The 23,648-nt window shown below is 41.0% G+C and overlaps 1 protein-coding gene across 2 annotated transcripts in view; it reads right to left on the bottom strand.

Annotated features, from left to right (window-relative positions):
- Positions 1–7,420, bottom strand: part of LOC126215103 (oocyte zinc finger protein XlCOF6-like) — a 147,959-nt gene extending 140,539 nt beyond the window's left edge. Inside the window, exon 1 of one of the 2 annotated variants that reach the window (XM_049941754.1) lies at positions 7,287–7,420. The gene's annotated coding sequence lies outside the window, so the exon portion shown is untranslated. The remainder of the gene's footprint in view (positions 1–7,286) is intronic. The other variant, XM_049941753.1, reaches the window with a different exon arrangement.
- Positions 7,421–23,648: the final 16,228 nt, after the last annotated feature.

Below are 23,648 nucleotides of genomic sequence, written 5' to 3'. Positions count from 1 at the left end.
ATAGCATTTGCTGCCATAACCGAAACATATTTTTCTCAGAACTCACAAATATACCAAAAACAAGCACACAAGGCAATGGTTTGTATCAATTTCAGAGCTAGAAACACATTGTCTCTTCTCACCTCTCAGTGGTTGCATCAAAGAATGATCCCACTGACTAACCGAACAGACACGTTGTGAACTTATGAGCAGCAGATAAGCACCACTGTGACTGCTTCTGGTCTTGAGCTAGACTTTAGCCTGTCACTGAGTCTTTCATTTCGGAACTTTTCGACGCCACTCACACTTCCCTCTTTATACAAATAGTAGTCTTCATACTGAACATTCTACTGTAGATTCACCCAGTTTAACTTTCACTCCTAACCACAAAAAATGAATAACACCCTATTGTCCTTATATGGTAGAACAGTGATACTGAACATTGTAAAATCATTTAATTGGACAGATAAAAAAATCTACCCACCAAGCGGCAGCAGAACACACACATAAAAGACGGTTGTAATTGGCAAGCTTTTGGAGACAGTGGCTGCCTCTTCAAGCAGAAGGGTTGAAGGGGAACGAAGAGGGCTGAAGGAAAAGGTCTGGAGAGGTTTAGGAAAAGGGGTAGATTTCAGGAAGTCACCCAGAACTGTGGGTCATGGGAGACTTACTGTACAGGATGAAAAGGAAAGACTTACTGTTGGGGACTGTATCCAATGCAATGCAGTTCTTTTTTGTTCTGTAGTATACTTAAAATTAATGACATTATGACTCATCAGCCTGTTGTGAGTCTTTCAATAAGGTACTACTTTAGCAACCAGTGCATTAGGTGCTAATGCTGATGATGGTGGGGGGAAAAAGGCAGGGGTGCTGGTTCATATGAGATTGTACTCTGAGGTAATGGTCCCAAAGGTTGGGATCCACTGCTGAAGAGGAAGAGATTCGTGTTTCCACCGCTCTAGTCGGACACAATACAGTGCAACGACTTATACTGCTCAATGGAATGACACATTTGTATTCTGTTAAGCTGATGTTAGCAGTCCTTTAACTTTCACATTACACATGTCTTGAGCATATTTCTCGCATTAAATCCTTAAAGGCATGGGACAACAAAGTCAGCTCGAGGCTGTACTTCTTGACATCTAAGTAGCATTTGAATTAGTACTGCACAAACATTTACTTGTGTAAGTACAATCACATGCCGAATTAAACAAAACATGCAACTGATTGACTGATCTGGCCTTGTAACACTAACCAAAATGGCCTTGCTGTGCTGGTACTGCGAACATCTGAAAGCAAGGGGACACTACAGCCATAATTTTTCCCGAGGGCATGCAGCTTTACTGGATGATTAAATGATGATGGCTTCCTCATGGGTAAAATAATCCAGAGGTAAAATAGTCCCCCATTCGGATCTCCGGGCGGGGACTACTCAAGAGGACGGCGTTATCAGGAGAAAGAAAACTGGTGTTCTACAGATCGGAGCGTGGAATGTCAGATCCCTTAATCGGGCAGGTAGGTTAGAAAATTTAAAAATGGAAATGGATAGGTTAAAGTTAGGTATAGTGGGAATTAGTGAAGTTCGGTGGCAGGAGGAACAAAACTTTTGGTCAGGTTAATACAGGGTTATAAATACAAAATCAAATAGGGGTAATGCAGGAGTAGGTTTAATAATGAATAAAAAATAGGAGTACGGGTAAGCTACTACATACAGCATAGTGAACGCATTATTGTGGCCAAGATAGACACGAAGCCCACGCCTGCTACAGTAGTACAAGTTTATATGCCAACTAGCTCTGCAGATGACGAAGAAATTGAAGAAATGTATGATGAAATAAAAGAAATTATTCAGATAGTGAAGGGAGATGAAAATTTAATAGTCATGGGTGACTGGAATTCGAGAGTAGGAAAAGGGAGAGAAGGAAACATAGTAGGTGAATATGGATTGGGGCTAAGAAATGAAAGAGAAAGCCGCCTGGTAGAATTTTGCACAGAGCACAACATCATCATAGCTAACACTTGGTTTAAGAATCATGAAAGAAGGTTGTATACATGGAAGAACCCTGGAGATACTAAAAGGTATCAGATAGATTATATAATGGTAAGACAGAGATTTAGGAACCAGGTTTTAAATTGTAAGACATTTGCAAGGGAAGATGTGGACTCTGACCACAATCTATTGGTTATGAACTGTAGATTAAAACTGAAGAAACTGCAAAAAGGTGGCAATTTAAGGAGATGGGACCTGGATAAACTGAAAGAACCAGAGGTTGTACAGAGTTTCAGGGAGAGCATAAGGGAACAATTGACAGGAATGGGGGAAAGAAATACTGTAGAAGAAGAATGGGTAGCTTTGAGGGATGACATAGTGAAGGCAGCAGAGGATCAAATGCGTAAAAAGACGAGGGATAGTAGAAACCCTTGGGTAACTGAAGAAATATTGAATTTAATTGATGAAAGGAGAAAATATAAAAATGCAGTAAATGAAGCTGGCAAAAAGGAATACAAATGTCTCAAAAATGATATCGACAGGAAGTGCAAAATGGCTAAGCAGGGATGGCTAGAGGGCAAATGTAAGGATGTAGAGGTTTATCTCACTAGGGGTTAGATAGATACTGCCTACAGGAAAATTAAAGAGACATTAGGAGAAAGGAGAACCACTTGCATGAATATCAAGAGCTTTGATGGAAACCCAGTTCTCAGCAAAGAAGGGAAAGCAGAAAGGTGGAAGGAGTAACAAACAAAATGGCTCTGAGCACTATAGGACTTAACATCTGTGGTCATCAGTCCCCTAGAACTTAGAACTACTTAAACCTAACTAACCTAAGGACATCACACATATCCATGCCCGAGGCAGGATTCGAACCTGCGACCATAGCAGTCGCGCGGTTCCGGACTGAGCGCCGAGAACCGCTAGACCACCGCGGCCGGCGGTGGAAGGAGTATATAGAGGTTCTTTACAAGGGCGATGTACTTGAGGACAATATTATGGAAATGGAAGAAGATGTAGATGAAGATGAAATGGGAGATATGATATTGCATGAAGAGCTTGACAGAGCACTGAAAGACCTGAGTCGAAACAAGGCCCCCGGAGTAGACAACATTCCATTAGTACTACTGACAGCCTTGGGAGAGCCAGTCCTGACAAAACTCTACCATCTGGTGAGCAAGATGTATGAAACAGGCGAAATACCCTCTGACTTCAAGAAGAATATAATAATTCCAATCCCAAAGAAAGCAGGTGTTGACAGGTGTGAAAATTACCGAACTATCAGTTTAATAAGTCACAGCTGCAAAATACTAACGCGAATTCTTTACAGAAGAATGGAAAAACTGATAGAAGCCAACCTCGGGGAAGATGTTGGAACACGTGAGGCAATACTGACCCTACGATTTATCTTAGAACATAGATTAAGGAAAGGCAAACCTACGTTTCTAGCATTTGTAGACTTAGAGAAAGCTTTTGACAACGTTAACTGGAATACTCTCTTTCAAATTCTGAAGGTGGCAGGGGTAAGATACAGGGAGCGAAACACTATTTACAATTTGTACAGAAACCAGATGGCAGTTATAAGAGTCGAGGGGTATGAAAGGGAAGCAGTAGTTGGGAAGGGAGTGAGACATGGTTGTAGCCTATCTCCGATGTTATTCAATCTGTATATTGAGCAAGAAATAAAGGAAACTAAAGAAAAGTTCGAAGCAGGTATTAAAATCCATGGAGAAGAAATAAAAACTTTGAGGTTCGCCGATGACATTGTAATTCTGTCAGAGACAGCAAAGGACTTGGAAGAGCAGTTGAACGGAATGGACAGTGTCTGGAAAGGAGGGTATAAGATGAACATCAACAAAAGCAAAACAAGGATAATGGAATGTAGTCAAATGAAGTCGGGTGATGCTGAGGGAATTAGATTAGGAAATGAGACACTTAAAGTAGTAAAGGAGTTTTGCTATTTGGGGAGCAAAATAACATGATGGTCGAAGTAGAGAGGATATAAAATGTAGACTGGCAATGGCAAGGAAAGCATTTCTGAAGAAGAAAAATTTGTGAACATTGAGTACAGATTTAAATGTCAGGAAGTCGTTTCTGAAAGTATTTGTATGGAGTGTAACCATGTATGGAAGTGAAATGTGGACGATAAATAGTTTAGACAAGAAGAGCATAGAAGCTTTCAAAATGTGGTGCTACAGAAGAATGCTGAAGATTAGATGGGTAGATCACATAACTAATGATGAGGTATTGAATAGAATTGGGGAGAAGAGGAGCTTGTGGCAGAACTTGACTAGAAGAAGGGACCGGTTGGTAGGACATGTTCTGAGACATCGAGGGATCACCAATTTAGTATTGGAGGGCAGCATGGAGGGTAAAAATCGTAGAGGGAGACCAAGAGATGAATACACGAAGCGGATTCAGAAGGATGTAGGTTGCAGTAGGTACTGGGATATGAAGAAGCTTGCACAAGATAGAGTAGCATGGAGAGCTGCATCAAACCAGTCTCAAGACCGAAGACCACAACAGCAACATGCAACTGCATTGAGAACTTCTTGGTAGGGAGGATGCCAAATGTTATCATGGATGCTGAGTCATCGACAGATTAGAAGTAACTTCAAGTGTGTCCTGGAGAATTGTGTTGGTGTTGTTGTTGTTATTCATGCTGTATATTAATAACATGGCAGACAATGTTAATCATATGATCTGATTTTCACAGATGATGGCATTATCTATAGTGGAGTACTGTCTGATGAAAGTTGCACCAATATTAAGGCTGATCTTGGTAAGATTTATAAATGATACAGTGAGAGGCAACTTGCTTTAAATGTTCAGAAATGTAACAATGTGCACCTCAGAAAAAGAAGAAGAAAGTAGTATCCCACAATTACAATATTAATGCATCACAGTCTGAATAAGTCAGCTCATACAAATACCTGAGTAATAATTTGTTGGGATACAAAATGGATTCGTCACAAAGTCTCATCATTTATCAGTTGTAGGTAAAGCAAATGACAGACTTCACTTCATCAGTACGATCCTGGGAAAATGCAGACTACAAAGGAGATCGATTATGAAACAATCATGCTACCAATACTACAACATTGTTGAAGTGTGTGTAAACCATACCAGATAAGATTAATGGGGATGCTGAACATAGAAAGAAATGCAGCACATAAGGACACAGGTTTGTTGACTCAAAGCGTACTTACAAAGTTTTGAGAATCAGTCTTAAGTGAAGAATCTAACAATATACTAGAAGCCCTTACACACCCCTCCCACATGGATCAAAAAGACAAGATTATACTAATTACAGGACTTTAAGCAATTTTGCTTTCTGTGTTTTATGGAATGGGATGCGGCAAAAATCTAATATGTGATGCAATAGGTAGTTGGCCCTATCCACTACCACACATTTCACAGTGGTTTGTAGAGTATGTTGCAGATTTTCAGGGAAGTTCTAAAACAATTTGGACTTTTACTTAATAACTTACGCATTTAATTAGACACACAATAGTACTACATGAAGGCATCATATATTTCATCAATGAATGGTGATGGACATTACTGAAGATCTTCAGTATTGATCAAAAGTCTTCAATAAAAATAATATGTGATGATGGTAAACATTTGGTTAATTTCTAATTTGTACAGCCTGGATTGTATTGTGTTTACAAATCACTGCTGCAGTGCAGGGTAATCACATTCTAGCCAAGAAAATGATCGCTAACTGCAGAAATGTCAGAACAAATCCTGCTATAATAATGTGTACACTCTCCTGCAATGCTCAATGTTCCAATGATGACTTGTGGAATAGTCAGAGAGGTTAATGGAAACTAATGAACACCCATTTACATAAAACTGGAGGTATAAAATATAGTAAAAACACTAAATACCATATTTGGTCACTATATATGACACTGTGCAAAAGCACTCTTAATTATTGTTAGTGGATGTAGCATAGGCAGCACTTACATTAACGTTAAGGTTTAATTACACATAGAATCTTCAACACTTTGATAGGGAGTGCTATAACAACACTACTCAGAATGAATATTAAACAGGAGCCATGGTGTTCACGAAATATTGATAAATATATCCAATACTGTAATGGAAAATACTAAGTGACATACAAACACTGAAATGAGTAACGAAGGCCACTCACCATATAGTGTTGATGTTAAAGCAACCGAAATCACATTACACAACTCTTTTATATTCCCCCCCCCCCTTTATTGTCGCACCCAAATCAATGTCTTAATTATACAAGGAATGGCTGCTTTTACTCATTCAACTATTTTTAATGACTAAAGCCCATAAAATGTGTAGGTAGATTAAAATAATGGGTGATGCACATAAAATTTAGGCAAGAACTCATAACAGAAAGACATATGAATCAGCTGATCATATCATCTTGCTTTATAACAATATTCGGTCACACATAGAATTAACAAATTAATTCAAAGTGTAGCAAATTACTCCAGATAACTATGCTATCCTTTTTTTACTCCAATCTCGTACAGCATAACATAAATTTTAAAATATCAGCTGACAATTCATTAATTATTTCTTCAAATAACACTTCGTGCAATATTTTAACAACCCACACAAATCTATAGCAAGAAGTTAGCATGCTTTCAATCTTCCTACAGATCACATTGGATTTCCAAGCAGTGCTGTGTTCTGGGTGCACTTCCCAAAAAAGTTTCCTCAGTGCAATGTCCATACCGACTACCCAACTCAGCTCTTTCATAGGTCTGACAGATAGCCATATAGCATTTAAAAGAAAAATAAAAGAATTTCTGAATGGCCAACTCCTTCTACTCATTAGATGAATTTTTGGCTATAGTAAGTAGGTAATTTAACCACCTCCTACAAAAAAAAATTAAAAATATTAAGTGTCATGTAATATTTTGTGTAATGCAATATCTTGTATGGACAGGTTTTATTAACCTGACACGTTCCACATCATTACGAAGTGTCGTATTCATGATCTATGGAACAAGTACTAATCTAATCTGAAGGAAGCTTTCTTAGTGCCAATCTGCTTTCTATGTTTCCTGCTTCTGCCATTCTTTGTGTTGACAACAGTGTCTACGAGCTTTCTCTTGGTCTTAAGTATTCGCTTCGATTGGCAGAACCCTATTTAAGTTAGTAAGACTTAGAAGTATTTACTGGCTTGTACCAGCTGAAATGGTGATGAACGAAATATGAGGTTCTGAGCCTCCGAAGCAAATGAGGGAGGAAACTGCAGACAGCCTAAATGCGTGTAAAACAATTATACTTCATTACCCACTAGTTAAAAAAGACTCTTACATACCTCCAGCATGCTGCTATGATGCATATTTACACATTTCCATTGGCCTTCCAACAAGATGTTTGTAAACAACTTTCAAACAATATGCGCTTAAACGTCATTGGTCAAACAAGAGTGCCACAAAGATGTAACTTTTAATTTACAGCATAGCTTCGACCATAGATAGTATCTAAGTTCGAAGCAGCATTTGGTATAAACATCTATGGAGTGAGCATTCAGATGCATAGAGCGAAAATTTTGTCCGCAAAACCTGCAGCACCTCAAGTCATGTGATTATTTAGGACGGTTTATTTTAGCCCGTTTAGCGTTTCGAGTATTTTCAGTGCTCTGCTGCAGATACATCACCTTCAGAAGTACTGTGAAACTTCGTATACATGTTTCACATACATTTAAACAGTCTGATACTAGGCACTGAAGTTGGCTTAAAGACGCCGAAGAGCAACTGTATTTTGCCTTTTTTGCCCTACAGTATCATAGCTCAGATTCCAATTTATTTACGATTTTCTCGGTAACGAGATAAGAAGAAACAGCCAACAATATTTTTTTGACGTTTTCTTATTCATGCTGTCGAATCTTTGTTCTAATTACACTACTGGCCATTAAAATTGCTACACCAAGAAGAAATGCAGATGGTGAACGGGTATTCATTGGACAAATATATTATACTAGAACTGAGATGTAATTGCATTTTCACGCAATTTGGGTCCATAAATCCTGAGAAATCAGTACCCAGAACAACCACCTCTAGCCGTAATAACGGCCTTGATACGCCTGGGCATTGAGTCAAACAGAGCTTGGATGGCGTGTACAGGTACAGCTAGCTGCCCATGCAGCTTCAACAAGATACCACAGTTCATCAAGGGTAGTGACTGGCGTATTATGACGAGCCAGTTGCTCGGCCACAATTGACCAAACGTTTTCAATTGGTGAGAGATGTGGAGATGTGCTGGCCAGGGCAGCAGTCGAACATTTTCTGTATCCAGAAAGGCCCGAACAGGACCTGCAACATGCGGTCGTGCATTATCCTGCTGAAATGTAGGGTTTCGCAGGGATCCAATGGAGAGCCATGGGTCGTAACACATCTGAAATGTAACATCCACTGTTCAAAGTGCCGTCAATGCGAACAAGAGGTGACCGAGACGTGTAACAAATAGCACCCCATACCATCACGCTGGGTGATACGCCAGTATGGCGATGACGAATACACACTTCCAATGTGCGTTCACCGCCATGTCGCCAAACACGGATGCGACCATCATGATGCTGCAAACAGAACCTAGATTCATCCGAAAAAAGTGACGTTTTGCCATTCGTGTCGTTGAGTACACTATCCCAGGCGCTCCTGCCTGTGATGCAGCGTCAAGGATAACCGCAGGCGTGGCCTCCGAACTGATAGTCCATGCTGCTTCAAACGTCGTCGAACTGTTCGTACCGATGGTTGTTGTCTTGCAAACGTCCCCATCTGTTGTCTCAGGGATCGAGACGTGCTGGCCTTGGTGACCGAGCGGTTCTAGGCGCTGCAGTCTGGAACAGCACGACCGCTACGGTCGCAGGTTCGAATCCTGTCTCGGGCATGGATGTGTGTGATGTCCTTAGGTTAGTTAGGTTTAAGTAGTTCTAAGTCCTAGGGGACTATTGACCGCAGCAGTTAAGTCCCATAGTGCTCAGAGCCATTTGAACCATTTGATCGAGACGTCGCTGCACGATCCGTTACAGCCATGCGCATAAGATGCCTGCCATTTAGACTGCTAGTAATACGAAGCCGTTGGGATCCAGCACAGCGTTCCGTATTACCCTTCTGAATCCACCGATTCCATATTCTGCTAACAGCCATTACATCTCGACCAACGCGAGCAGCAATGTCTCGATACGATAAACCGCAAACGCGATATGCTACAATCTGATCTTTATCAAAGTCGGAAACGTGATGGTACGCATTTCTCCTCCTTACACGAGACATCATAACAACGTTTCATCAGGCAAAGCCGGTCAACTGCTGTTTGTGTATGAGAAATCGGTTGCAAACTTTCCTCATGTCAGCACGTTGTAGGTGTCGCCACCGGCGCCAAACTTGTGTGAATGCTCTGAAAAGCTAATCATTTGCATATCACAGCATCTTCTTCCTGTCGGTTAAATTTCACATCTGTAGCACGTCATCTTCTTGGTGTAGCAATTTTAATGGCCAGTAGTGTCCTTACGGTATGATGATACGGAAGACAGTGCCAAAGTGTCACGAGAAAGAACAAAAAAAATTGTTCAAATGGCTCTGAGCACTATGGGACTTAACAGCTGTGGTCATCAGTCCCCTAGAACTACTTAAACCTAACTAACCTAAGGACATCACACACATCCATGCCCGAGGCAGGATACGAACCTGCGACCGTAGCAGTCGCGCGGTTCCGGACTGGGCGCCTAGAACCGCTAGACCACCGCGGCCGGCCGAAAAAGAACACATTTATAACTATGAGATTGTCACACTAAATACGGTAAGTGATTTGAACAACATGGTTGCCCATTGTTATTTTCAATTTTTCTTTATTTACCCTTCTGCTTCATTGACAAGTAAAATACATATAACATTTTTTTTCGCCATCTCATCACAAAAATAAAAGCGTACACTATTCAGAAAAAAATAAAAAATTCAAGATCAATTCTCGGATATCGGAGTAATAAAAGCAGTGACAACCAACAATATTCTTTATGTTTTCTTTCGCACCGTTTTCAGATTGTCGAGTATATTCTAATTAATTACGTTACAATAACACTGTATAGGAAACTGTCTTCTGCTGAAATACTTAGATACAGGCAAGGGTTTGAGAACCAGTATAAATTGGAGGAAATTAATCATATTATCACGTATATGTTTTATTTTCATTAGAACATAGCACTAATATATATACACTGACTGGCAGTTTGCGCACACTAGCAAATTTATTTAGCACTTGTCTTGTAAATATTCATTACAGGTGGTACAGACAAACCGTCGTGTGAATTACTTTTGAAAACATTATCCGAAAACTGTCTCGAGCAGCTAAATCGACAGCCAACGCGTAATGGAAATATTTTAGATATGGTAGCCTCGAACAGACCAGACCTCATCGACGGTGTCAATGTTGAGACAGGGATTAGTGATCATGATGTTGTCGTTACGACTATGGTTACGAAAGTTAAAAAGTCGGTCAAGAAGGCTAGGAGAGTATTCTTACTAGAAAGAGCAGATAAGCAGTTGTTAGCATCCCACTTAGTAAATGAATCGACTTCATTTACTTCCGGTACGATGGACGTGGAAGAATTATGAGCAAATTTTAAACACATTGTAAATCACGCATTGGACAAGTATGTGCCGAAAAAGTGGGTTACGGACGAAAAAGACCCACCGTGATTTAACAGCGCAATTCGGAGAATGCTCAGGAAGCAAAGACAGTTGCAATCGCTGTACAAGAAAAATCGGGAGAATGAGGACAGGCAAAAGTTAGTAGAGATTAGTGTTGCTGTAAAAAGAGCGATGCACGAAGCATTCAAACACTACCACCGTCATACCTTAGCAAAAGATCTTGCTGAAAACCCAAGGAAGTTCTGGTCTTACGTAAAATCGGTAAGAGGGTCGAAGGCTTCCATCCAGTCACTCACTGATCAGTCTGGCCTGGCAACGGAAAACAGCAAAACAAAAGCTGAAATTTTAAATTTAGCATTTGAGAAATCTTTCACGCAGGAGGATCGTACAAATATACCGCCGTTTGAGTCTCGTACAGATTCCCGTATGGAGGACATAGACATCCCTGGGGTTGTGAAGCAGCTGAATGGGTTGAAAATAAATAAATCGCCAGGTCCTGATGGGATTCCAATTCGGTTTTACAGAGAGTACTCTACTGCATTGGCTCCTTACTTAGCTTGCATTTATCACGAATCTCTTGCCCAACGTAAAGTCCCGAGCGACTGGAAAAAAGCGCAGGTGACGCCTGCATATAAGAAGGGTAAAAGGACGGATCCTCAAAATTACAGACCAATATCCTTAACATCGGTTTGTTGCAGGATTCTCGAACATATTCTCAGTTCGAATATAATGAATTTCCTTGAGACAGAGAAGTTGCTGTCCATGCATCAGCACCGCTTTAGAAAGCATCGTTCCTGCGAAACGCAACTCGCCCTTTTTTCACATGATATCTTGCGAACCATGGATGAAGGGCATCAGACGGATGCCATATTCCTTGACTTCCGGAAAGCGTTTGACTCGGTGCCCCACTGCAGACTCCTAACTAAGGTACGAGCATATGGGATTGGTTCCCAAATATGTGAGTGGCTCGAAGACTTCTTAAGTAATAGAACCCAGTACGTTGTCCTCGATGGTGAGTGTTCATCGGAGGTGAGGGTATCATCTGGATTGCCCCAGGGAAGTGTGGTAGGTCCGCTGTTGTTTTCTATCTACATAAATGATCTTTTCGATAGGGTGAATAGCAATGTGCGGCTGTTTGCTGATGATGCTGTGGTGTACGGGAAGGTGTCGTCGTTGAGTGCCTGTAGGAGGATACAAAATGACTTGGACAGGATTTGTGATTGGTGTAAAGAATGGCAGCTAACTCTAAATGTAGATAAGTGTAAATTAATGCAGATGAATAGGAAAAAGAATCCTGTAATGTTTGAATACTCCATTAGTAGTGTAGTGCTTGACACAGTCACGTCGATTGAATATTTGGGCGTGACATTGCAGAGCGATATGAAGTGGGACAAGCATGTAATGGCAGTTGTGGGGAAGGGGGATAGTCGTCTTCGGTTCATTGGTAGAATTTTGGGAAGATGTGGTTCATCTGTAAAGGAGACCGCTTATAAAATACTAATACGCCCTATTCTTGGTTACTGCTCGAGCGTTTGGGATCCCTATCAGGTCGGAATGAGGGAGAACATAGAAGCAATTCAGAGGTGGGCTGCTAGATTTGTTACTGGTAGGTTTGATTATCACGTGAGTGTTACGGAAATGCTTCAGGAACTAGGGTGGGAATCTGTAGAGGAAAGGAGGCGTTCTTTTCGTGAATCGCTACTGAGGAAAATTAGAGAACCAGCGTTTGAGGCTGACTGCAGTACAATTTTACTGCCGCCAACTTATATTTCGCGGAAAGACCACAAAGATAAGACAAGAGAGATTAGGGCTCGTACAGAGGCATATAGGCAGTCATTTTTCCCTGGCTCTGTTTGGGAGTGGAACAGGGAGAGAAGATACTAGTTGTGGTACGAGGTACCCTCCGCCATGCACCGTATGGTGGATTGCGGAGTATGTATGTAGATGTAGAATACATGACCATACATTTTAGAATTTATTTCAACAATACAAGACTTCCTAACACCATGTCTCGATATTTTTCAACAGATAAAGTGCATCATATCAGTATCACATTTACAATTACACATTTCTTGTACATACCTGTGAAAAGTTACTGGTCCTCCTTTCACATACATTTCTTTACATCCACAGCATAAAAATCTGCACCATAGCTGTTACTAAAACTGAAACGTGCAGAAACCCATATAAAAGAAGGTGAACAAGTGTAATAATCAGCAAACTGCAGACAAGCATTGTCGCCCAAAAAATCATGTAGCTTGGCTGTTTTGATGTCTAGAACAACAAATGGTTCAAATGGCTGAGCACTATGGGACTTAACTTCTAAGGACATCAGTCCCCTAGAACTGAGAACTACTTAAACCTCACTAACCTAAGGCCATCACACAAATCCATGCCCGAGGCAGGATTCGAACCTGCGACCATAGCGTTCGCGCAGTTCCAGACTGTAGCGCCTAGAACCGCTCAGCCACTCCGGCCGACTCTAGAACAACAGCAGTATGCTATGCTCACTCCATAGATACATACAGGGTGAAAATTATTGGACTATACGAAAAGAAACGTAAATTCGTTACAAACTACGGCGTGCACACACTTTATTCAACATGTAACTACTGCAAAAAAATGGTTCAAATGGCTCTGAGCACTATGGCACTTAACATCTGTGGTCATCAGTCCCCTAGAACTTAGAACTACTTAAACCTAACTAACCTAAGGACATCACACACATCCATGCCCGAGGCAGGATTCGAACCTGCGACCGTAGCGTTCGCGCAGTTCCGGACTGAGCGCCTGGAACCGGGAGACCACCGCGGCCGGCTAACTACTGCAGATATTCAGATTTAGGTTATGACATACTCGATATGCCTGCCATCATTGATGATGATGTGGCGCAGACAAATAATGAAATTCTGCATGACCTGTTGAGGTGTCGAAACATCGATGTTGTCGATGACCTCCTGAATGGCTGTGTTCACCTCACTAATGACTTTGCTGTACACCTTGCCTATAAGATAGCCCCACCAAAAAAGAGTCACATGTTTTCAGATCCAGAGAATATGGCCGGCCGCGGTGGTCTCGCGGTTCTAGGCGCGCAGTCCGGAACCGTGCGACTGCTACGGTCGCAGCTTCGAATCCTGCCTCGGGCGTGGATGTGTGTGATGTCCTTAGGTTAGTTGGGTTTAAGTAGTTCTAAGTTCTAGGGGACTGATGACCACAGCAGTTGAGTCCCATAGTGCTCAGAGCCATTTGAACCATTTGAACCAGAGAATATGACGGCCAATAGAGGCGCATGCTAGTGGCCTCTAGGTACCCCAGGGCCAGAATGCGGTCACGAAAGTGCTCCTCAAGGACATTAAACACTCTCCTGCTTCAATGGGTTCGAGCTCCGTCTTGCATGAACCACATCCTGCCGAAATGAAAGTCACTTTGGATAATGGTGATAAAATCGTCTTCCAAAATCTTCACGTACGATTTGGAAGTCACTGTGCCATCAAGGAATATCGCACCGATTATTACGTGACTGGACATTGCACACTACACAGTCACCCATTGAGGATGATGAGACTTCTCGATCATGAAATGCGGATTCTCATTCCCCCAAATGCGCCAGTGTTGCCTATCGACGAACCCATCAAAGTTACACTGGTTTCGTCGATAAACCAAATCATACAGCACACATTAATTCCCATCATGTCCCACTGCCAACCGTGCAGTCTGAACGTCCTAACGTAAACCATTCAAGAGTTATGACGATTTTATTTCATGTAGTTCAATAATTGTTGTTGTTGTTGTTGTGGTCTTCAGTCCCGAGACTGGTTTTATGCAGCTCTCCATGCTACTCTATCCTGTGCAAGCTTCTTCATCTCCCAGTACCTACTGCAACCTACATCCTTCTGAATCTGCTTAGTGTATTGATCTCTTGGTCTCCCTCTACGATTTTTACCCTCCACGCTGCCCTCCAATGCTAAATTTGTGATCCCTTGATGCCTCAAAACATGTCCTACCAACCGATCCCTTCTTCTAGTCAAGTTGTGCCACAAACTTCTCCTCTCCCCAATCCTATTCAATACCTCCTCATTACTTACGTGATCTACCCACGTTATCTTCAGCATTCTTCTGTAGCACCACATTTCGAAAGCATCTATTCTCTTCTTGTCCAAACTGGTTATCGTCCATGTTTCACTTCCATACATGGCTACACTCCATACCAACAAGTATTTAAGAAGAAATTAAAAGAATTTCTGAATGACAACTCCTTCTACTCCATAGAGGAATTTTTAGATATAAATTAAGAAAAAAAGAAAAAAAAATATTTAAAAAATAAAAAAATAAAAAAATAAATAACACAAAAAAAAATAAAAAAGTTGTTATATTAACTTAAGTAAGTTGTTAAATTAACTTAATTATGTCATGTATTGGAAAATTTGACTCGTTCCACATCATTACGAAATATCGTATTCATGATCCATGGAACTAGTATTAATCTAATCTAATCTAATCTAATATCTAATCTAATCTACTTCCATAAACGACTTCCTGACACTTAAATCTATACTCGATGTTAACAAATTTCTCTTCTTCAGAAACGATTTCCTTGCCATTGCCAGTCTACATTTTATATCCTCTCTACTTCGACCATCATCAGTTATTTTACTCCCTAAATAGCAAAACTCCTTTACTACTTTAAGTGTCTCATTTCCTAATCTAATTCCCACAGCATTACCCGATTTAATTTGACTACATTCCATTATCCTCGTTTTGCTTTTGTTGATGTTCATTTTATATCCTCCTTTCAAGACACTCTCCACTCCGTTCAACTGCTGTTCCAAGTCCTTTGCTGTCTCTGACAGAATTACAATGTCATCGGCGAACCTCAAAGTTTTTACTTCTTCTCCATGAATTTTAATACCTACTCCGAATTTTTCTTTTGTTTCCTTTACTGCTTGCTCAATATACTGATTGAATAACATCAGGGAGAGGCTACAACCCTGTCTCACTCTTTTCCCAACCACCGCTTCCCTTTCATGCCCCTCGACTCTTATAACTGCCATCTGGTTTCTGTACAAATTGTAAATAGCCTTTCGCTCCTTGTATTTTACCCCTGCCACCTTCAGAATTTGAAAGAGAGTATTCCAGTTAACGTTGTCAAAAGCTTTCTCTAAGTCTACAAATGCTAGAAACGTAGGTTTGCCTTTTCTTAATCTTTCTTCTAAGATAAGTCGTAAGGTTAGTATTTCCTCACGTGTTCCAACATTTCTATGGAATCCAAACTGATCTTCCCCGAGGTCCGCTTCTACCAGTTTTTCCATTCGTCTGTAAAGAATTCGCGTTACTGTTTTGCAGCTGTGACTTATTAAACTGATAGTTCGGTAATTTTCACATCTGTCAACAACTGCTTTCTTTGGGATTGGAATTATTATATTCTTCTTGAAGTCTGTGGGTATTTCGCCTGTCTCATACATCTTGCTCACCAGATGGTAGAGTTTTGTCAGGACTGGCTCTCCCAAGGCCGTCAGTAGTTCCAATGGAATGTTGTCTACTCCAGGGGCCTTGTTTCGACTCAGGTCTTTCAGTGCTCTGTCAAACTCTTCACGCAGTATCTTATCTCCCATTTCATCTTCATCTACATCCTCTTCCATTTCCATAATATTGTCCTCAAGTACATCACCCTTGTATAAACCCTCTATATACTCCTTCCACCTTTCTGCCTTCCCTTCTTTGCTTAGAACTGGGTTTCCATCTGAGCTCTTGATATCCATACAAGTGGTTCTCTTCTCTCCAAAGGTCTCTTTAATTTTCCTGTAGGCAGTATCTATCTTACCCCTAGTGAGACAAGCCTCTACATCCTTACATTTGTCCTCTAGCCATCCCTGCTTAGACATTTTGCTCTTCCTGACGATCTCATTTTTGAGACGTTTGTATTCCTTTTTGCCTGCTTCATTTACTGCATTTTTATATTTTCTCCTTTCATCAATTAAATTCAGTATTTCTTCTGTTACCCGAGGATTTCTATTAGCCCTCGTCTTTTTACCTACTTGATCCTCTGCTGCCTTCACTACTTCATCCCTCAGAGCTACCCATTCTTCTTCTACTGTATTTCTTTCCCACATTCCTGTCAATTGTTCCCTTATGCTCTCCCTGAAACTTTCTACAACCTCTGGTTCTTTCAGTTTATCCAGGTCCCATCTCCTTAAATTCCCACCTTTTTGCAGTTTCTTCAGTTTCAATCTGCAGTTCATAACCAATAGATTGTGGTCAGAATCCACATCTGCCCCTGGAAATGTCTTACAATTTAAAACCTGGTTCCTAAATTTCTGTCTTACCATTATATAATCTATCTGAAACCTTTTAGTATATCCAGGATTCTTCCAGGTTTACAACCTTCTTTAATGATTCTTGAACCGAGTGTTAGCTATGACTAAGTTATGCTCTGTTTAAAATTCTACAAGGCGGCTTCCTCTTTCATTTCTTCCCCCCAATCCATATTCACCTACTATGTTTCCTTCTCTCCCTTTTCCTACTGACGAATTCATGTCACCCATGACTATTAAATTTTCATCTCCCTTCACTACCTGAATAATTTCTTTTATCTCGTCATACATTTCATCAATTTCTTCATCATCTGCAGAGCTACTTGGCATATAAACTTGTACTACTGTAGTAGGCATGGGCATTGTGTCTATCTTGGCCACAATAATGCGTTCACTATGTTGTTTGTAGTAGCTAACCCGCACTCCTATTTTTTATTCATTATTAAACCTACTCCTGCATTACCCCTATTTGATTTTGTATTTATCAGGAGAAAGAAAACTGGCGTTCTACGGATCGGAGCGTGGAATGTCAGATCCCTTAATCGGGCAGGTAGGTTAGAAAATTTAAAAAGGGAAATGGATAGGTTAAAGTTAGATATAGTGGGAATTAGTGAAGTTCCGTGGCAGGAGGAACAAGACTTCTGGTCAGGTGACTACAGGGTTATAAACACAAAATCAAATAGGGGTAATGCAGGAGTAGGTTTAATAATGAATAGGAAAATAGGAATGCGGGTAAGCTACTACAAACAGCATAGTGAGCGCATTATTGTGGCCAAGATAGATACGAAGCCCACACCTACTACAGTAGTACAAGTTTATATGCCAACTAGCTCTGCAGATGACGAAGAAATTGAAGAAATGTATGATGAAATAAAAGAAATTATTCAGATATTGAAGGGAGATGAAAATTTAATAGTCATGGGTGACTGGAATTCGAGTGTAGGAAAAGGGAGAGAAGGAAACATAGTAGGTGAATATGGATTGGGGCTAAGAAATGAAAGAGGAAGCCGCCTGGTAGAATTTTGCACAGAGCACAACATCATCATAGCTAACACTTGGTTTAAGAATCATGAAAGAAGGTTGTATACATGGAAGAACCCTGGAGATACTAAAAGGTATCAAATAGATTATATAATGGTAAGACAGAGATTTAGGAACCAGGTTTTAAATTGTAGGACATTTCGAGGGGCAGATGTGGACTCTGACCACAATCTCTTGGTTATGACCTGTAGATTAAAACTGAAGAAACTGCAAAAAGGTGGGAATTTAAGGAGATGTGACTTGGATAAACTGAAAGAACCAGAGGTTGTACAGAGTTTCCGGGAGAGCATAAGGGAACAACTGACAGGAATGGGGGAAAGAAATACAGTAGAAGAAGAATGGGTAGCTTTGAGGGATGAAGTAGTGAAGGCAGCAGAGGATAAAAGTAGGTAAAAAGACGAGGGCTAGTAGAAATCCTTGGGTAACAGAAGAAATATTGAATTTAATTGATGAAAGGAGAAAATATAAAAATGCAGTAAATGAAGCAGGCAAAAAGGAATACAAACGTCTCAAAAATGAGATTGACAGGAAGTGCAAAATGTCTAAGCAGTGATGGCTAGAGGACAAATGTAAGGATGTAGAGGCTTATCTCACTAGGGGTAAGATAGATACTGCCTACAGGAAAATTAAAGAGACCTTTGGAGATAAGAGAACCACTTGTATGAATATCAAGAGCTCAGATGGAAACCCAGTTCTAAGCAAAGAAGGGAAAGCAGTAAGGTGGAAGGAGTATATAGAGGGTCTATACAAGGGAGATGTACTTGAGGACAATATTATGGAAATGGAAGAGGATGTAGATGAAGACGAAATGGGAGATAAGATACTGCGTGAAGAGTATGACAGAGCACTGAAAGACCTGAGTCGAAACAAGGCCCCTGGAGTAGACAACATTCCATTGGAACTACTGACGGCCTTGGGAGAGCCAGTCCTGACAAAACTCTACCATCTGGTGAGCAAGATGTATGAAACAGGCGAAATACCCTCAGACTTAAAGAAGAATATAATAATCCCAATCCCAAAGAAAGCAGGTGTTGACAGATGTGAAAATTACCGAACTATCAGTTTAATAAGTCACAGCTGCAAAACAGTAACGCGAATTCTTTACAGACGAATGGAAAAACTGGTAGAAGCCAACCTCGGGGAAGATCAGTTTGGATTCCGTAGAAGCACTGGAACACATGAGGCAACACTGACCTTACGACTTATCTTAGAAGAAAGATTAAGGAAAGGCAAAACTACGTTTCTAGCATTTGTAGACTTAGAGAAAGCTTTTGATAATGTTGACTGGAATACTCTCTTTCAAATTCTAAAGGTGGCAGGGGTAAAATACAGGGAGCGAAAGGCTATTTACAATTTGTACAGAAACCAGATGGCAGTTATAAGAGTCGAGGGACATGAAAGGGAAGCAGTGGTTGGGAAGGGAGTAAGACAGGGTTGTAGCCTCTCCCCGATGTTGTTCAATCTGTATATTGAGCAAGCAGTAAAGGAAACAAAAGAAAAATTCGAAGTAGGTATTAAAATCCATGGAGAAGAAATAAAAACTTTGAGGTTCGCCAATGGCATTGTAATTCTGTCAGAGACAGCAAAGGACTTGGAAGAGCAGTTGAATGGAATGGAGAGTGTCTTGAAAGGAGGATATAAGATGAACATCAACAACAGCAAAACGAGGATAATGGAATGTAGTCGAATTAAGTCGGGTGATGCTGAGGGAATTAGATTAGGAAATGAGACACTTAAAGTAGTAAAGGAGTTTTGCTATTTGGGGAGCAAAATAACTGATGATGGTCGAAGTAGAGAGGATATAAAATGTAGACTGGCAATGGCAAGGAAAGCGTTTTTGAAGAAGAGAGCTTTGTTAACGTCGAGTATAGATTTAAGTGTCAGGAAGTCATTTCTGAAAGTATTTGTATGGAGTGTAGCCATGTATGGAAGTGAAACATGGACGATAAATAGTTTGGACAAGAAGAGAATAGAAGCTTTCGAAATGTGGTGCTACAGAAGAATGCTTAAGATTAGATGGGTAGATCATATAACTAATGAGGAAGTATTGAATAGGATTGGGGAGAAGAGAAGTTTGTGGCACAACTTGACCAGAAGACGGGATCTGTTGGTAGGACATGTTCTGAGGCATCAAGGGATCACTAGTTTAGTATTGGAGGGCAGCGTGGAGGGTAAAAATCGTAGAGGGAGACCAAGAGATGAATACACGAAGCAGATTCAGAGGGATGTAGGTTGCAGTAGGTACTGGGAGATGAAGAAGCTTGCACAGGATAGAGTAGCATGGAGAGCTGCATCAAACCAGTCTCAGGACTGAAGACCACAACAACAACATTTATAACCCTGTAATCACCTGACCAAAAGTCTTGTTCATCCTGCCACCGAACTTCACTAATTCCCACTATATCTAACTTTAACCTATCCATTTCCCTTTTTAAATTTTCGAACCTACCTGCCCGATTAAGGGATCTGACATTCCACGCTCCGATCCGTAGAATGCCAGTTTTCTTTCTCCTGATAACGACGTCCTCTTGAGTAGTCCCCGCCCTGAGATCCGAATGGGGGACTATTTTACCTCCGGAATATTTTACCCAAGAGGACACCATCATCATTTAATCATACAGTAAAGCTGCATGTCCTCGGGAAAAATTACGGCTGTAGTTTCCCCTCGCTTTCAGCTATTCGCAGTACCAGCACAGCAAGGCCATTTTGGTTAATGTTACAAGGCCAGATCAGTCAATCATCCAGACTGTTGCCCCTTCAACTACTGAAAAGGCTGCTGCCCCTCTTCAGGAACCACATGTTTGGTTGGCCTCTCAACAGATACCCCTCCGTTTTGGTTGCACCTACGGTACGGCCACCTGTATCGCTGAGGCACGCAAGCCTCCCCACCAACGGCAAGGTCCATGGTTCATGCAATAATTGTCACACTGTAAATGCTATGAATCACAAACACAAAATTGTAAGAGGTACAAGGCCGATATGGGAACAGAGAATGACAACAGCGCTCATAGTGATTGGATAGCGAACTTAGAATCTGGAAAAAACAGTGCACGAAATTCCTTATTCTTGTTCTGCGAAATATGAGTATTAGTTGACAATATTTTTTATTTATTCTTTATACTTGGACCTTATAGTCTGGTGGTAAAGTGTGCATTTCGAAACGTTTTTGTGGCCTTAGAAATAAGTATATTCGATAAATCTCTGTAATATTACTTATTTGTAAAATCCAAGATTGCGATTTCATCTATGTGGCAGTTATCAAGTGGAAATAATTGCTGTTCTGCACTTGTCAAAATCTAAAACTCATCTGAAACGACATAATGCAGAAGCAGGTTTCATCGCTCCGTGTTCGTCATTACGATCTTCTTATGTGTACTGAGCTCTTTGAATTGCATTGTAAATGTGTTGTTCATATTCTGCTTAATTTTTGCTTGTATACAGAGCACAGTATTGGATGGAGTAAATGATTCCATCTATGTTTTTGTTTCATACAACATGGAAGCTGGTTTCGCCACATGGCATTCTATGGGCTCATGCTTGTTTGTTACTACTTATGAATCCGATTTTAATGCTTTGTAAATATATTGTATATTTGAGGGTCATGCACAAAGTAAGTTACGTTTCTATTTCTATCCGCGGCAGCACTGCGATCGCAGTTCCGAGCATGCGCGGCAGCTACTCTGACTCAAGGCGAAGCAATGTACGCTATTTTCAAATCACTGCTGTTGTCGTATGCATTGTAGTGCTTCTCCAGAACGTCAGCCGTAATTGAAAATGCCACCACGTGTGAAATCAGATCTGTGATTCGTTTTCCAAATGCAAAGAAAGTTAAACCAAAGGAAATTCATCATCAAATCTGCGACATTTACAGACAAAATGCTATAAGTGATTCAATGGTTAGCAGATGGGTCAGACTGTTCAATGAAGGAAGTGATCAAGTACCCGATGAAGAACAAAGTGGATGCCAGTCAGTGGTTATTGATGAACTGATTCACACAATTGAGGAGAAGATTAAGGGCAACCATAAGTTTACACTTAGTGCCCTTGCTGTGGAAATTCTGCAAATCTCATGATCACTAATTCATGAAATTGTTACTAAAAAACTGAAATTTCGAAAACTTTGCTCACATTGGGTGTACCCAAAATTCTTACTGAACAACACAAAGAAAGAAAAAAAAAAAAAAACAAAAAAAAAAAAAAAAACGGATGGGCAGTGCACTTCAGTGGTTGACATGCTACAATGAAGAAGGCGATGGTTTTCTTTCTCAGATAGTCACGGGGGATGAAATTTGGGTATTTTACGACAACCCTGAAACAAAACAGCAATCAGTGGAATGGAGGCACACTTCATCCCCAACAAAAGTTAAACCTAAGCAAATCTTGACACCTCGAAAAGTCATGTGACCGTTTTTTGGGTCAGAAAAGGCATTTTGCTGAGCAATTTCTTACCACGAGGCCAAACAATCAATGCACATGGTTACTGCGAGACCATTAAGAAACTGCGCTGCGCAATACGGAACAAGCGCCAAGACTTACTGTCAGAAGGTGGTGTTTTTTTCCACGATAATGCCCGACCTCAAATGATGAATGTGACCAAACAACTCTGATGGGAATTTCACTGGGACGTGCTTGATCATCCTCCATACAGCCTGGAGTATTGGAACAAAGTATGTTCTACCCCACTTTCCATTGTTGCCAGATGTATCCAAGATGGCGGCGACAACGTCATCCAAGATGGCGTCATGTAGACTTGGCATCAGCACATGATGTCATCCAAGATGGCGGTCATGACGTCATCCAAGATGGTGGATTTTGGTGGGAAGTTTGAATTTTGGCAGGAAAGTGCCATGCCCCCTCTTCCAGAAAAATGGCGCTAAGTTCAAATTCCAACAGGATAACGTATCACACTGCGTTTATCTCTACTAAGCTAAGAAAATCGCGGGAAGATAGCTCACTTGGGCTACCTCCACTAACCTGTCACCCGACTGCCACTTCTTCCTATGAACTGGCGCCAAATTTGAATTTTGGCAGTAAACAAAGGCCAATTCGCATATCTCTACTAACCTAAGAAAATGGCATGAAAGAAAGGACACTTGTACTAACCTCAGTCACCCAACCACCACCTCCTCCTAAGGATTCGTGGGAAAAGGACTTGGACATAAGTCTTTATTTAATCATTCTCATGCAGTACGGCCATCCAGTGTGTTCACCATGAGTTCCAGACTCCAACTGACTTAGTACATATCACCACCACCAGAGAGTGCTCTCATCTGTGACATAATCCAAGATGGCAGCAAACATTGCGTTCACGAAGAGCTCCAGACTCCAACTGACTTGGTACACAGTACCGTCACCAGAGGGTGCCGTCGTCCATGACGTCATCTGATGACGTTACTACTGTTATTCGAGATGGCGGCATACATTATACTCACCACAAGGCCTAGTACCTTGACACCACCAGAGAGCGCTACCGTGGACTTGGAATGAATTTTCGCGATTGCCACACCCGCCTGGGCTTGGAAGGAAATAGTTAAAGTTTCCATGATGATCCTCAACCGACCACCATGTCCCCTTATCAGCCCATGTTGTTGAGGTAACGTGCATTAACGTGCACAGTGCATGACGTAATCCAACATGGTGGGAGGAAATGGCAGGAAAACGAGTCTGCCTATGATGGAC

Source organism: Schistocerca nitens, chromosome 12 (genome assembly GCF_023898315.1).
Source record: "Schistocerca nitens isolate TAMUIC-IGC-003100 chromosome 12, iqSchNite1.1, whole genome shotgun sequence".
NCBI classification, from domain to species: domain Eukaryota; kingdom Metazoa; phylum Arthropoda; class Insecta; order Orthoptera; family Acrididae; genus Schistocerca; species Schistocerca nitens.
This window is presented reverse-complemented; position numbering and strand designations above follow the sequence as displayed.